Source organism: Ipomoea nil, unplaced genomic scaffold (assembly GCF_001879475.1).
Source record: "Ipomoea nil cultivar Tokyo-kokei standard unplaced genomic scaffold, Asagao_1.1 scaffold1568, whole genome shotgun sequence".
Taxonomy (NCBI): domain Eukaryota; kingdom Viridiplantae; phylum Streptophyta; class Magnoliopsida; order Solanales; family Convolvulaceae; genus Ipomoea; species Ipomoea nil.
Genome location: NW_017617996.1, coordinates 350466 through 365861, shown reverse-complemented (window position 1 = coordinate 365861; position 15396 = coordinate 350466). Strand labels below are relative to the sequence as shown.

The 15396-nt window shown below is 35.9% G+C and overlaps 1 long non-coding RNA gene across 1 annotated transcript; it reads right to left on the bottom strand.

Annotated features, from left to right (window-relative positions):
- Window positions 1-502: 502 nt before the first annotated feature.
- On the bottom strand, window positions 503-11192 carry LOC109189923. Its single transcript, XR_002055664.1, has 3 exons — window positions 11180-11192; window positions 2454-2458; window positions 503-595 (listed from the first exon to the last, which is right to left on the bottom strand). It is a non-coding gene; the product is annotated as an uncharacterized LOC109189923 (long non-coding RNA).
- Window positions 11193-15396: the final 4204 nt, after the last annotated feature.

The following is a 15396-nucleotide window of genomic DNA, read 5'->3' as shown; positions in this document are numbered from 1 at the left end:
GAATCTATGCATGAAATGATTTGCACCTTTTGGCCAAATGAATTTAACGAAAGCTTATTTCAAAAGCTCTCTGGTTTGTGTCTACAGCATGCATTTAAGTATTAATATATATTACCTATTTATTTATTTTGCATGTTTGCATGCAATGAGTTAATAAATATATAATATATATATTTTTACTTTGTTATTTCATATGTAGTGCATGAATCTATGAAGGTCCATATCTTATGAAAATATATAAGATACAATTAATTTTTCTCATGTCTGATATATCAGATAAGATTATGGAAGTTGAGTTTTTGAACTCCAGTAACTTCCATTAACTTCTCCAAACTGCTATTTTGCATCTATAAATACTTGGAGAAATGTCTGAAAAAGATACATGCAATAAACTTGCATAAGACTGAGATATTTCACAGTACTACATTTCTACAGGAAATTCTTAAACAAAGCAACTTAAGAATTTCATCATCTTCTTGTATCCCATAAGATTAAATCTTGAACCTTGTTGCTTCAGTTAAGGGAGATTTAAACCTTATAGGAAAGTGATTACACGCCTGAAGATCTCATTTCCTCACTTCCCTATTCTCAAACACTCCATATTTCTAACAATCTATAAGCTTTAAAGTTCTGTTTCTGAGGAAGGATGAGTTCTGGACTTCTGGACTTTGCAACCAACTTCCCTAAGTTGGAGCAGTTTGAAGGCGTGGGCTTCCGTAGGTGGCAGAAGAAGATGAAGTTCCTCCTTGCGGCTTTGAACGTGGCATACGTACTAAGTACCCCAAAGCCGGAGGAACGGGAGGATGAGACTCTTGAGGCTACTCGCCGGAGACTCAAATGGGAGAATGATGACCTTGCTTGCCGCGACCATATTCTAAACGGTATGTCTGACACCCTCTTTGATATTTATCAGTATGAGGAATCCTCAAAGGACCTCTGGGATGTACTTGAAGCAAAGTACATATCTGAGGATGCCTCCCGTAAGAAATTCCTGGTAAGTGAATTTAATGATTATAAAATGGTGGACAGTCGTCCGGTCATGGAACAATTTCATGAGATTGTCAGGATACTTGGGCAAATGAGGCAACATGATATGCATATGGATGATTCCATTGCCATAGCCAGTATCATTGATAAGTTGCCCCCTTCCTAGAAAAAGGTACAACGTACCTTAAAGCATAAAAAGGAAGCTCTTACCATGGAACAGTTGGGGGGTTGACCTTCGGGTTGAGGAGGGAATCAGACTGCAGGAAAGTAAGAATGCAGGCAGTGCAAAAGTCACCGGGGCTTCAGGTTCTGTCATCAACTATGTTGATGAAGGCAAATCAAGTGGGAACCGTAAAGGAAAAGGGAAGCCGGGAAAAGGCCACAAATTCTTCAAAGTTTAAGAAGAAAGGAAAAGGAAAAGGAAAGGCATCTGTATCATGCTGTGTGTGCAACGGTCCACACTTTAAAAAAGACTGTGAAATCTGGAAGAAAAGAAAGGCACAAATGGAAGGTAAAAATTCTGGTGATCATGGCCAGGGAAGTGGCCAATGGAAACAAGGTAAAACAATTAATCTTGTTTCTGATAGTACTGAAAATTTCATTGCTATGATATCTGAAATTTGTGTCATGCAGACTGATGACTCGTGGTGGGTTGACACTGGGGCAATCAGACATGTCTGCAAGGATATAAATCTTTATAAGATTTATAAAAGTCTAAATGATGGTCCAAGCCTGTACATGGGAAATGATTCCATGGTGAAAGTCAAAGGCATTGGACAAGTTGAGTTGTTGCTTACTTCAGGAAAGAAGTTGACACTCACAGATGTGTATCATGCCCCAGATGTTAGAAAACATTTAGTTTCTGGCATTGTATTAAACAAGTGTGGTTTTAAACTTGTGTTCGAAGCAGATAGATTTATTTTATCTAAGGCCAGTACCTTTGTAGGCCAAGGCTTCCTTTCTAACAATATGTTTAAGTTGAATATTAATAATATTGTTGGTTCTGTGTATTCAGTTTGTACATCTTCATTATGGCATTTTCGTTTATGTCATGTAAACTATAAACGTGTATGTGAGATGGCTAAAGATGGATTAATTCCATCCTTTGATCTGAATATGGAACAATACAGTGCATGCATGTTAAATAAAATAACTAGGAATCCTTTTCCTAGTATAAAAAGGAATTCAATTTTACTTGAATTAATTCACAGTGACTTGTGTGATTTTCATAGCACCCCATCTTTGGGAAATAAAAAATATATAGTCACATTCATTGACGACTATTCAAGACTCTACTATGTGTACCTCCTGCATTCTAAGGATGAAGCCTTGAAAAAATTTAAAATATTTAAATTGGAGGTGGAATTGCAAACTAGTCAGTTAGTAAAAATATTACGTACTGACAGAGGTGGTGAATATTATGACCCATTATTTTTCCAATCTGTTGGTATCATTCATGAGACCACACCTCCTTATACACCACAACAAAATGGTGTAGCAGAAAGGAAAATAGAGTACTCAAAGAAATGGTAAACTGCATGTTATCAGTTTTCCGGTCTGAGTGAAGGTTTCTGGGGAGAAGCCATGCTAACTGCATGTTATATTCTCAACAGAGTTCCTAATAAAAGAAATAGGGTAACTCCCTATGAACTTTGGCACAAAAGAAAACCAAACTTGAATTATTTGAAAGTTTGGGGATGCAGGGCCGTGGTACGGTTGCCGGAACCTAAACGGAAGGCTCTGGGAGAAAAAGGCATAGACTGTATTTTTATAGGATATGCAGAACACAGCAAAGCATACTGGTTCTATGTTATAGAACCAAATGACTTTATTTCGGCTCATACCGTAATGAGTCCCGGGATGCTATCTTTGATGAAAATCGTTTTTCATCAATAAATAGAACTAAGGATTTAATTCCTAGTTCTAGTGGGTCCAAAGTTGATGATCAAATTCATGATCATGCAGTCTCGCAGGAACCTAAGTGTAGAAAAAGTAAAAGAACCAGAAAAGAAAAAACATTTAGACCAGATTTCCAAATGTACTTGATAGAAGGATCAAGGGAGTCTACAGAGACTAAAAATCTATATTATTTTAATATAGAGGATGATCCTAAGACCTTTGAGGAAGCCATGAATTCTCAAGATGTTGCTTTCTGGAAAGAAGCAATAAATGATGAGATGGATTCTATAATGGGGAATAATACGTGGATTTTAACTAATCCACCGAATGGTTGTAAACCAATAGGCTGCAAGTGGATTTTCAAAAAGAAAATGAAAGTTGATGGTACCATTGATAAATTTAAAGCCAGACTTGTCGCACAGGGCTTTAAGCAGAAAAAAAGAGTTGACTTCTTTGACACTTATGCTCCAGTAGCAAGAATTGCTACTATTAGATTGTTAATTGCCATTTCGGCTATACACAATCTAGTGGTTCACCAAATGGATGTTAAGACTGCATTTTTAAATGGTGAATTGGAGGAGGAGGTTTACATGAAGCAACCAGAAGGTTTCGTGGTTGCAGGCCAAGAAAATAAAGTTTGCAAATTGATTAAGTCACTTTATGGCTTAAAACAAACCCCTAAGCAATGACATGATTGGTTTGATCAAGTGGTGCTAGCTAATGGGTACAGAATAAATCAGTCTGATAAATGCATCTACAACAAATTTAATAACCAAGGACAAGGGGTTATTATTTGCTTATATGTAGATGACATGTTGATTTTTTGTACTGATTTAGAAAAAGTTAAGGAAACTAAGGATTTTCTTAGTTCCAGTTTCTCCATGAAAGATTTAGGAGAAGCAGAAGTTATTCTTGGAATAAGAATAATTAAACTTCAGGATGGTGAAATTTTGACACAATCTCATTACATTGAGAAAGTGTTAAAAAGATTTAATCACTTTAGTGGTTCCCCAGTTTCTACTCCAATGGATCCTTCATTGAAGTTGATACCAAATGAAGGTGATCCGGTCTTACAATTGGAGTATTCTAAAGTGATAGGATGCCTTATGTATGCAATGACAAGTACTCGGCCTGATATTGCTTTTGCAGTAGGGAAACGGAGTAGATACACTAGTGCAGTACATTGGATGACATTAAAAAGAATTTTAAAATATCTTAATAAAACCATTAATTATGGTTTAAAATATTCAAAAGATATTTCCATCCTTGAAGGATATTTTGATGCCAGTTGGATATCAAATCAGGAAGATTATTTCTCAACTAGTGGATGAGTATTTCTGCTTGGAGGAGGTGGTATCTCCTGGGCTTCTAAAAAGCAAATTTGTATTTCAGACTCAACTATGACATTGAATTTATTGCATTGGCAGCAGCATGCAAAGAAGCTGATTGGCTAAGGAATTTAATTCTTGAAATTCCAGTTTGGCCAAAACCGATGTCACCTGTTTTAGTACATTGTGACAGCGCTACTACACTGGCCAAAGCATATAACAGTGTTTATAATGGCAAGTCAAGACACATAGGCTTGCGACATAGCTATGTGAAAGAGCTCTTAAGTAATGGTGTTGTAGCACTAGACTTTGTACGGTCCCGGTTCAATCTAGCGGATCCGTTTACAAAAGCCTTGGCAAGGGACATGGTTTTAAAGACATCGGAAGAGATAGGTTTGAAACCCGTTGATAGTCAAGAGATGAAAGAAATCTCAACTCACGCCTAAGTTATCACGTTAAGCCTTGAGTTCAATGTAGATGATTACTTCATTTATTGGCGGCAAGTACTATATTAAAAAGTATCCCTAAAGTAAGTACTTGGTCTGCATTGTAGTAGGGATGAGTTTTACTCTTAACTGATCTTTTGAAAAAATGCTTGGTGCTGGGCATGAAATAAAAAATCAGCCTATGTGAGCATGAAGTGTGACCGCTTCAACAAGTTTGGGTTTAGCTTGGAAATGCTTATGAATGGATACGGACACATGGCCTTTAATAGTGTCAAAGTTATTTTTAAGTTGTAGTAACTGTAAAGCTTGTGTGTATTATATCTACGTTTCTTCAAAGAGACTGCGTGATTCAAGGTTCGTCCATCACTGCAATCCGAATTAATGTAACACATATAATACTATGTGAAAGTTCAATCTGTAAGACACTTTCATTTATGCATGAGTTTTGGATCTATCTTGGTACAATGTTAATTTTTACTATATAAATGGAGGAGGAATGTTGGAAATTTATATAGTAATGGAGATTAATTTTTCATATGGTCTACCATGAAAGCTTAAATAATATTTAGAGTTGTGGAGTTGTAAATATTATTTTAGTTTGGTAGAAAGTAAGTTGGGAAAAGTGATTTGGAACCACTCCATATTTCTAACACGAATAAACCTTATAGGAAAGTGATTACACGCCTGAAGATCTCGTTTCCTCACTTCCCTATTCTCAAACATTCCATATTTCTAACACGAATAAGCTCCAAATTCATCTATGGACCTGAAAAAAAAAAAGTGCAATTAGTATTTTTAGAAGGTTAACAATAGATTTGGGTTGCCATGTGTATATTTTATTTTATACTCCCTCCGTCCCATTTTGTTTGTCTGGTTCGTTTAACGAGGCTTGACTGAAGCTATTTTTACTTCATTTTTTCATAATATTAAATTTATTTTTAGTATATAAAATTTATATATTTAGAAACTACATTAAAAGTACTATTAAACATAAAAAATCAAATTTAAAAATAATTAAAAATTACTAAAGAAAATAAGCAATGAAGAAAGAGTTGGATTGACCAATGAATAGTAAACAGGACAGGCAAAATGGGACAGAGGGAGTATTTTATTATTTTTATTATCCTACTAAGCATTTGGCTCTTCCTGTATGTCATGTTTTCTTGATTTTATTTCCTAACGTGTCGATTACTATATTTAAAAATAATACAATATTTTTTTTTTTGTTTTAAAAAGATATATTTTTTAAAGTTTATTTTAATAATTTTAAATAAAATAATTATTTTGAAATTAAAAAAAATATCCTCCATGGCTGGCCGGAGACGAAGGGTCCCTTTCGTCTCTTGCTAGCCACGGAGATGAAGGGCCTGCCATGGACAACAAGGTTGTTTAAAAAAAATTCAAAATAATAATTTATTTATTTTATTTTTTTAAACAATTATTTTATTTGAAATTATTAAAATAAATTTTAAAAATTATTTTTAAATACACTACCCAACACGTCATAAAATAAAACCAGGAAAATATGACATAGAGAAGATGGTCAAATACTAATTGTGTATGTGTGTGTATGTTTTGTTTTAATATATATATATATATATATATATATATATATATATATATATATATATATATATATATATATAGATTTCTACTTATACACTTTGTCACATGACACATTACCATTGTATTATTATTATTATTATTATTATTATTATTATTATTATTATTTGTCACAGTACGATCTATCAATAAGGAAAAAGGTCAAATAGACCCTTAAATTTTAAAAAAGTGCAATTACACACTCAAACTTGTAAAAATGAGTCAAATAAGTCTAATTTATCGATAATCAACATATCTGGTCGTCTTCTCCGGGTCGTCATCTCCAATAGGAGCAATTCATGCGAGTTCTGTTTTAGCTAGTTTCTTTGCGGAGCCTGAGACCTGGTGGGGGTACGTGAAAGATTTGGTACATGTCTTGGGCAGACTTTCTTCTTCTATTTATTGGATATTGGAGAAGGCGACCAATTAGGTCGTCTTCTCCCATAGAAGGCGACCAATTAGGTCGTCTTCTCCAATAGAAGACGACATCGGTCGTCCTCTTCGGTTGAGACCATCTGATTTTTTTTTTTTTTTTTAATTTTTGTACTTGTCGGAACTTTTATTCACCAGAATCTTGAATGATTGGTTATTTCAGGTAAATAACCAGTTACTGGGGTTATATGCCTCAAAATGACAAGTTCGAGTATATAATTGCACTCTTTTAAAGTTTAATGACCTAGCTAATTGCACTTTTGATAAAAGTTTAAGGGTCATTATTTATAGGTTATCACCACCACATTATACAATATGGTCTCATAGTGACAATATAATCATCTTGTTAATAAAAATTGTATCAAAGTAATTTTGTAATACGATAAAATTATAACCATTCTACAAAGTACTACGTATCAACATATCAATATCGTACTACTTCTCTCAAATGCTCTATCGAGTCGGGGTGTGGGGGACCCTTAGGGTTGGGGTTCAACCTTTTTGAAGAATATTCGTAATACTTATTTAATCAAGTTTTTAACTAATATGAATATTACTCGTGATCTATTTTAATAATTTGAAAATATCTTTTTCTTTTTCTTTTTTGGATAAATAGAATTCTAAAGTATTTGGAAAAAGAATTTTTTACTTTTAGTCCCTGACTGTTATACATGAATCATATTTAATTGTTATACATGAATCATATTTAATCGTTGATTATTAAAATTTTTTAATTAAGTGCATGACTATGTAAGTTGCATCACATTTGGTCTTGTTGTTTAATTTTTTGGACAACTATTGTTGGAAGTGTTCTTTTTTGAAAGGATCATTGTATTTGCTTCTTTCAGAATGAGCACTTTCGACAATTGTTGGCCAAAAAATTGGATGACAAAATCAAATGTGATACAAATTACATAGTCATGCACCTAATTAGACAATTGGAAAAATATTCAAATTGACCATCGAACTGAACACAAAAATGCAATCAGACCATTGAACTTAGAAAATATGCAATGAGATCTCTCAAGTACTCAAATCTGTTCAATTATACGTAATAGCAGGTTAATCCTTCCTCAATAGATTACCATGCCACATGACGCTTACGTGGATATTAAATTAACATATTTTTAATTATATTTTTAAATGAGAAAAGGGTCAAAATGGTATTTTCGGTATTAGAGTACAAAAGCTATTCCCGAATACTTGGGAATAGCTAATACCAGGGGATCCCCTAGGAATGGTTATTCCCCCTACAAAGGGAATAGCTCATTCCCGGGAATGCTATTCCCGGCCATGAAAAGACAAACCAAACAATGGAATAAGTCTCCCGGGAATGGTATTCCATTCCCAACCTATTCCATGAACCAAACATGCGGTAAAGGTCAATTAACCCCACAAACTTTTAAAAAGATCAATTACACACATGAACACACAATTTTGAGTCAGTTGACCTACCGGTAACTTCTCCGGTAAGAGCTAGTAATTGATAATGTGGCGCCACGTAAGCTTTGTTTTAATTAGTTGGATTGACCTAATTAAAAGAGGATTTAAATGATATCTACTTTGGATTGCCCTAATTCTCACGTTGTCTCCTTCACTTCTTCTTTGAAATCTTCTGCCTCTTCTTTCTTCGAAATCTTCTGCTTCTTCTTTCTTCTACGCCATCTGACCCAGTAGAGTGCTTAGGCTTCTAATTCGCATTTCACCATTGGAGATAACATCATCATGTTGGAGTGGTTCACCATTTTCGTCTCCCTCAATGGTGAGACCAAATCTACAGTATGAACCACCATTGTATTGCCGTTGTGGATTGAAATCACCACTATGTGTATCACGAGAGAATGGGCAACAATTTTTTGGGTGTCAAAGGTGGAAGGTACATGTATTGCATTTAAGGTTTAAAAATGTTATTGATAAGTGTCTAATATGTATTAATTTAAGGTTTAAAATGTTATGAATTTTTTGTTTAATTTTGTATTTGTCCAGGAAGGGGGATGTGGATTTTTTATCTGGAAAAATGCTCTATGGAAAGATGATGAGGTTGACTCTGATTGGAATAAGAATGTTGGAATAGAGTTGAAAAAGATGAAGTCTGAAATTATGGAGGAAATCCAACAATTGCGAAGTGATGTTGAGAAAGGTTTTGAAGCTAAAGTTGAAAGAAAAAAAAAAGACAAAGAAACATAATAATTGGTTTTATTATTGTTGTAGGAATAAATATGTTTGTAAGTTTGCAACAAAGGATAAAACCTTATGGTTCTATGATGCTTTTGCTGTAGTTTAGTAATATATTAATTTGGTTTATTTGTGTTGTCATATGGATGTATGTTGCTAGTTACTTCAATGAAGTTTGTATTTTTTTTTTGTCAAATTGATGTTGTAGTTTAAACTTGTTTTAGTTGAGTATCTAATAAACAATGTACAAGAAGTGTCCACTTTAAAGTGTTCTACAAAACAGATACAATCCAGCTAAAGAGATACAATCTGCATAAGATACAATTTGCCAATAGATAACTACATTTTAGTTTCAATGTAGAATCTGCCAAGACCTTACAATCTACTAAGACCTTACTGCCAAAAGCTTAACACCAAAAAGAGATACAAGCTGCCAAAAGATAACTACATTTACATTTTAGTTTCAATGTACAATCTGCCACTACATTTACATTTTAGTTTCAATGTACAATCTGCCAAGATCTTACAAGCTGCCAAGACCTTACTATCGAATGCTTAACACCAAAAAGAGATACAGGCCGGCAAGATATACAATCCAACAAAAAGAGATACAACCAATGTCTTACTATAAGTTCATACAGCAGAATCTACAAAAAATAAAGTAAGTTTCTAATGTCAGTTCATTGGTTCTTTGATGCTTGAGAGTCTTGATTGCTTGAGTTTGATCCATGGTGAATGACTTGCTCCTGTGATTGACCAAGCTACAACAAAGGAAAAGAGTATAAACAATTACTGTAATAACAATTACTTTTCTACATTCTTCTAAAAACCCTTTCTTTACATCTGCAAAACAAACATAGAATCTCTGAAAAACACAAGGACATTCGGGTGTTGTTCTATTGGTTTTTACAACAACAGTGGTACCGGGATTAGAATTGATACATTCAGCAGCATAATCCCTTATTCTACGTAATTGGTCTTGAAAACCAGCATAAATTCTCTTCAATACAACTTTGATTGCCCTCTTTACCATATAGATTCCCACATTTAGTTTCAATTAAGGTTGGATATGTTTTTTTCAATTCCGTTTGTCCAATTGAAGGGTTGTCTCTTATCTTATCGTCATACCGCTCCTCTATCCACAATTGGCTTAGTAATCTTAAGATGTACTTTAGATTGCACCTATGCTCCGTAGTCACTGTTTTAAGTTGAAAACACTTGAAAGTGTCATCCCATAATCTATGAGCTTGAAATGGACAAAGCTGGTCACATGCAAGGGACACACGATGTGGCTCATTCCTCACAAAGTGGATATTTCTCTTTCAGTAAACATCATAATTGATCATTACCTTTCTAAACTGTTTTGCATCATCATATAGGGTACCAACTTCAAGTTCAACTGACTCAACATTTGGATTGTAGGAAGGGTATTTAAATCTACTTGTTTCTGTACTAGTGGTCTGCTCAAATGATACTTGTACCTCTTCTTTTTCAGATTGATAACTCAATGGGTCATCAGAGTCATAATACTAACTTTGCACATCATCCTTCTCACCCACATTTTCAGTGTCACATTCTGCCTAGCCCTTCCAATGTCCTCATCATTATTTTCTGCATTTTGGCACTCAACATCAACGAAATCAACTCCATCTTGAGGACTTCTTTCCTAATTAGAATCCCCATCTTCATGACTACTTTCTAAATCAGCTTCTTCATCATTAGGATCATCTTCTTCTACTTCAACATCTTCTTGAATATGATCTGCATGCTCAGGTTCTGATAATGGTAAATTTGGAAACAACCTTTGCATCATCTATCCCATGCTCAACATACAAGTCAATTGCGCCCCAATGTTGAGCCAAGTAACTCATGTGCAATGTACTTTTATCGTTATTCAACAACTAGAAGCTCTTTAAACTCTCATGTGGTAGTTTAAATGACAGTGACAATATTTTACCATACCCCTCCTCCTTAAAATTTCAATAAGTGAGGATGTGATAAAAAATCAGGGTCCATTGCCACTGTTTCCACATCACCACCTATATACTCCATCCTAGGTTCTTGGACAAAATTCCCACCATGGTGAATTCTAATTTCAACAGTGGAATGCATTCTACAAAATATAGACATGTTTAATTGTATTAAAAACATTCTAACTGGATTACAAAAAGCACACTTTTTACTATTTTGGAACAATTATTCTAAGAGACACACTCTTTTCTTTTGCAAACCAAACTTAAAAGTGTTGTTCAATTGCAACAAGAGGCACACTCTGCTTTTGTCTTTCTTTTTTCAGACAAAAAAGGGCACTTATCTAAATTTTTAGTTGGCAGAAGATAATTTGGATTACAAACAACATTTTTACATTTTTTAAACAGTTATTCTAACATACTTTTTTTACATTTTTTAAACAGTTATTCTTCCCAATAAGCATACTTTTTACAGCCTTCAATTTACTTATAAAGCCAAACTGTACTGGTAGTCAACATAAGTGTAGGGACCATTCAATAATCTAATATATAAAATACCACAACTACTATACACTTATTGCAATGCATTCATCAGGACTATAATACCCAAAGTGTCTCCATTATTGACAACATAATGGGACCCAATCCTTAAACAAATACAATCAAAGATAAACAAATAAGCTTTTGAAAGCTACTGCTAATTCACCCTAAACATATAAAAAGCTTTATTTTTTCATACCCATAAACAAATTTGCGGTGGCATATCAGTGGTATGAAAAAAGAAATTCCTACTGCCTAAAGAAAGAGAAAAAACATAAACCCTAAAACCACTGGTAGAAAAAAAAAAAAGGAAAAATACCTTCAATGGTGATGGTGGTGCGAAGAGGTGGTGGAGCGCTGGAGTGGAGCGGCGGACGGTGGTGGAACCTATAGCGACGAACTACTGCGATGGTGATGGTGGTGCGACGAGGACGACGAGGAGCGATGACGAGAGACGACTGGTGGTGGTGAGCGATAACTGGTGCGATGACGAGAGACGATGAGCAGCTGGATTAAGGCGATTGACAGAGATTTTGCTGGTGGATTATGGCAAGCGACAGAGATTTTGCTGGTGAATTAGGGCTGGACAAACACTCGATTTTGGGGCTGAACGAGCGGATGCGGTAATGACTTCATTCTGACTTAAAATTTTCTTTTATTTACTTAATTTTATTTTGTTAATTTATGCTTATGTAGCGAGAAAAAAAAAAACATAAAACAAAGCTTACGTGGCGCCACATGGTCAATTACCGGCTCTTACCGGAGAAATTACTGATTAATGGGGTCAACTGACTCAAAATTGTGTGTTCATGTGTTCATTGACCTTTTTAAAAATTTGTGGAGTTAATTGACCTTTAGCAAAATGTTTAGGGGTCTATTTGACCATTTTCTCTTTTTAAATTAAACATTATAACTTTTATTATTAATATTCCCAAATCTCCAAATTAATTAACATGCATGTTTTCTCCAAAATCTTCAATCGTTCAAATCTCTCATTTTCTGTACACAACGATTCTGTGAACTTGTGAACTATTTTCTTGTTTGCAGGTTGTTGCTTATATTCTGTTTTATGTATTATATTTCGAGGTTCGGGAAATTTGAGGAAAACATGTTGGGTAATAAGGTGGAAAAATCCCAAAATAATAATCTTACGGAAAGATTATTATTATATGGGAAAAACAGAAAAAAAATCTGGGAAGGAAAATGTGGAAAAACTGGGTAAAGGTTAGCATGAGTTTGAACACAAAGTTCTTTTCCTTAAAACCTTATTTGCTACCTCCACAAGGGCTAGGAGCGTTGTAGCCTAGGTTTCCAGGATAAAACGTGCTACGATTCTTTGTTTAAGCACCCAAACAAAGAACCTGGCAAACAAAGCAAAGCAAGAACGTTTGTTGGCTAAAGAAGAGAGTAGAAGTAGAGTTTTGAGAAGCTAAACGTACTGGAATTCTTTTGTTTCTTGTTCTGTGTAAAATGCTACTGCTCTACCTCTCTTTATATAGGGCTGTTGGAGTGATAGCATTTAACATGGCCATTAAATTGGTATTAAAACCAAGTGTGTAACACCTGTAACAGCCACCCACTAACTAGGATTAAACTCAGATTTAAAATTGAAATTAAAATAGTATTAATTCCGTAACAGATGAGTTTAATCTTCACAACAGGCTGAACTTTCGGGTTTCAGACCGTTGGGGTGCAGGTTCGCTGTTCAGGACACGAGAGTATAAGGTTCGGCCTTGAAAGGCCGAACCAACAGCACGAGAGTACAACTCTCGTGCTCTGTGGTGCAGCCCGAGAGTGCACCTCTCGTGCTGTGGTGCAACCCGAGCGTGCACCTCTCGTGTTTCACCGTTGCACGAGAGTTGTGCTATCGGTGCACCACCACCTCTCGTGCTCTCTGTAGCACGATCGCGGTGCTCTCGGTTTCGGCCGAACCAAGTGACTACTGTTATGTGCATAGCCAATAAAGATACAGTCCACCGTCTTAGGACCTATCTTTACTTTCTTAGGTGTTGGCACCAAAACTTTGGCAAGACACCCCCACACTTTCAGGTACTGATAGGAAGGTTTCCTACCGTTCCACAGCTCATAAGGAGTCTTATCGAGCTTCTTGCGAGGTACCTTATTTAAAAGGTAATTACTTGACAAAATCACCTCACCCCACATACCTTGAGGTAGGCCCGAACTTATAAGCATCGCATTCATCATATCTTTCAATGTACGATTCTTTCATTTGGCAACACCGTTCAATTGAGGTGCGTAAGGTGCCGTACGCTCGTGTATGATACCTATACTAGCACAGAAGTCACCAATAGGTGCTTCATACTCACCACCTCTATCGCTTCTAACTTTCTTATCTTACGATTAAGTTGGTTTTCAACTTCATTCTTATAAAGAATGAATTTTCCCAAGGCTTCGTCTTTGCTTTTAAGCAAATACACATTGCAATAACGTGTGCTATCGTTGATAAACGTGATAAAATATTTATTACCACCTCTCGTTTGTATCGATCTAAAATCGCACAAATCACTATGGATTAATTCTAGTGGTTCAGTTTCCCTTTCAACCGATTTGAAAGGTACTTTCGTTAGTTTTGCCTCAACACAAATTTCACACTTGTTATTTGTGTTAATTTGGAAATTAGGAATATGGTTCATGTTATTAATCTACGTATAGAATTATAATTAACGTGACCTAGTCTACCATGCCACAAATTGGAAGACTCAAGCAAGTAAACGGAAGTAACTTTGCTCTTATTCATGATAATAGGCATTACATCGAGCTTAAACAGCCCATCAGTTACATAACCTTTGCCTACAAACATTCCTAACTTAGACAAAACAACCTTGTCTGACTCGAACACCATGCGGAATCCATGCTTGTTCAGTAGTGAGCCAGACACTAGATTCTTCCTCAGTTCTGGAACATACAGCACGTTGTTCAATGTCAGTTCCTTCCCGGAAGTGATCTTCAGAACCACCTTGCCCGTGCTTTCCACAGCAGACTGAGCAAAGTTTCCCATCCAAACCTTATGGCCCTCAACGGTCTCAAAGGTGTTGAACATTTCTCGGTTGCAACACAAATGCCTTGTTGCACCAGTATCAATGAACCATTCTTATGGGTTAGAGTCCACGAGGTTCACCTGGTCACCATAGCCGAAAGGCTAATCTCGACCTCCTTCTGACTGCTTTCTTCAACCATGTTGGCTTCAGAATTCTTGTTCTTCTTCTTTGGAACTTTGCATTCAGAAGACTTGTGGCCATACTTGCCACAATTGAAGCATTTTCCATGAAACCTCTTCTTGGTAATGCCTCCATTTGGACCTAGCTTTCGCTTGTCCTTCTTGTTCTTCTTGGAGCTTTTACCATGCTCCACAACATTGACCTTAGCGCCAACAGTGAAAGAATTTCTCCCATCATTCGACCTGTTCCCCTCCTCAATTCGGAGTCGCTGGATCAGGTCCTCCAAGTTCATCTCCTTTCGCTTATGCTTAAGGTAGTTCTTGAAGTCCTTCCACCCTGGAGGCAGTAAGTGGATAACAGATCCCACTAGGAAGGCTTCACTCAACATCATGCCCTCGTCACGGATTTCGTCGAAGATCAATTGTAAATCTTCTACCTGACTTAACACAATCTTGGAATCAACCATTTTGAAGTCAAGGAATCGGCCAACCACAAATTTCTTTGCGTCGGCATCCTCACTTCTGTATTTATGATCCAAGGCTTCCCACAGCGCTTTCGTTGTGCCAATCTTGCGATATACATCGTATAACGCATCACATAATCCGTTCAGGATGTAGTTTCGGCATAGGAAGTCCGAATCCTTCCAATAGCCAACTGCCATCACGGATTGGGCATCCTGTTCCCTTAATTCGGGAACTTTCTCGGTTAAGAACCTTGCCAAGTAGAGAGTTGCTAGGTAGAACAACATCTTTTGTTGCCACCTCTTGAAGTTCGATCCACTACCGGTGAACTTCTCCGGTCTTTCGGCCGAAGCACTCGGTACCGAAGGTACCCGAGT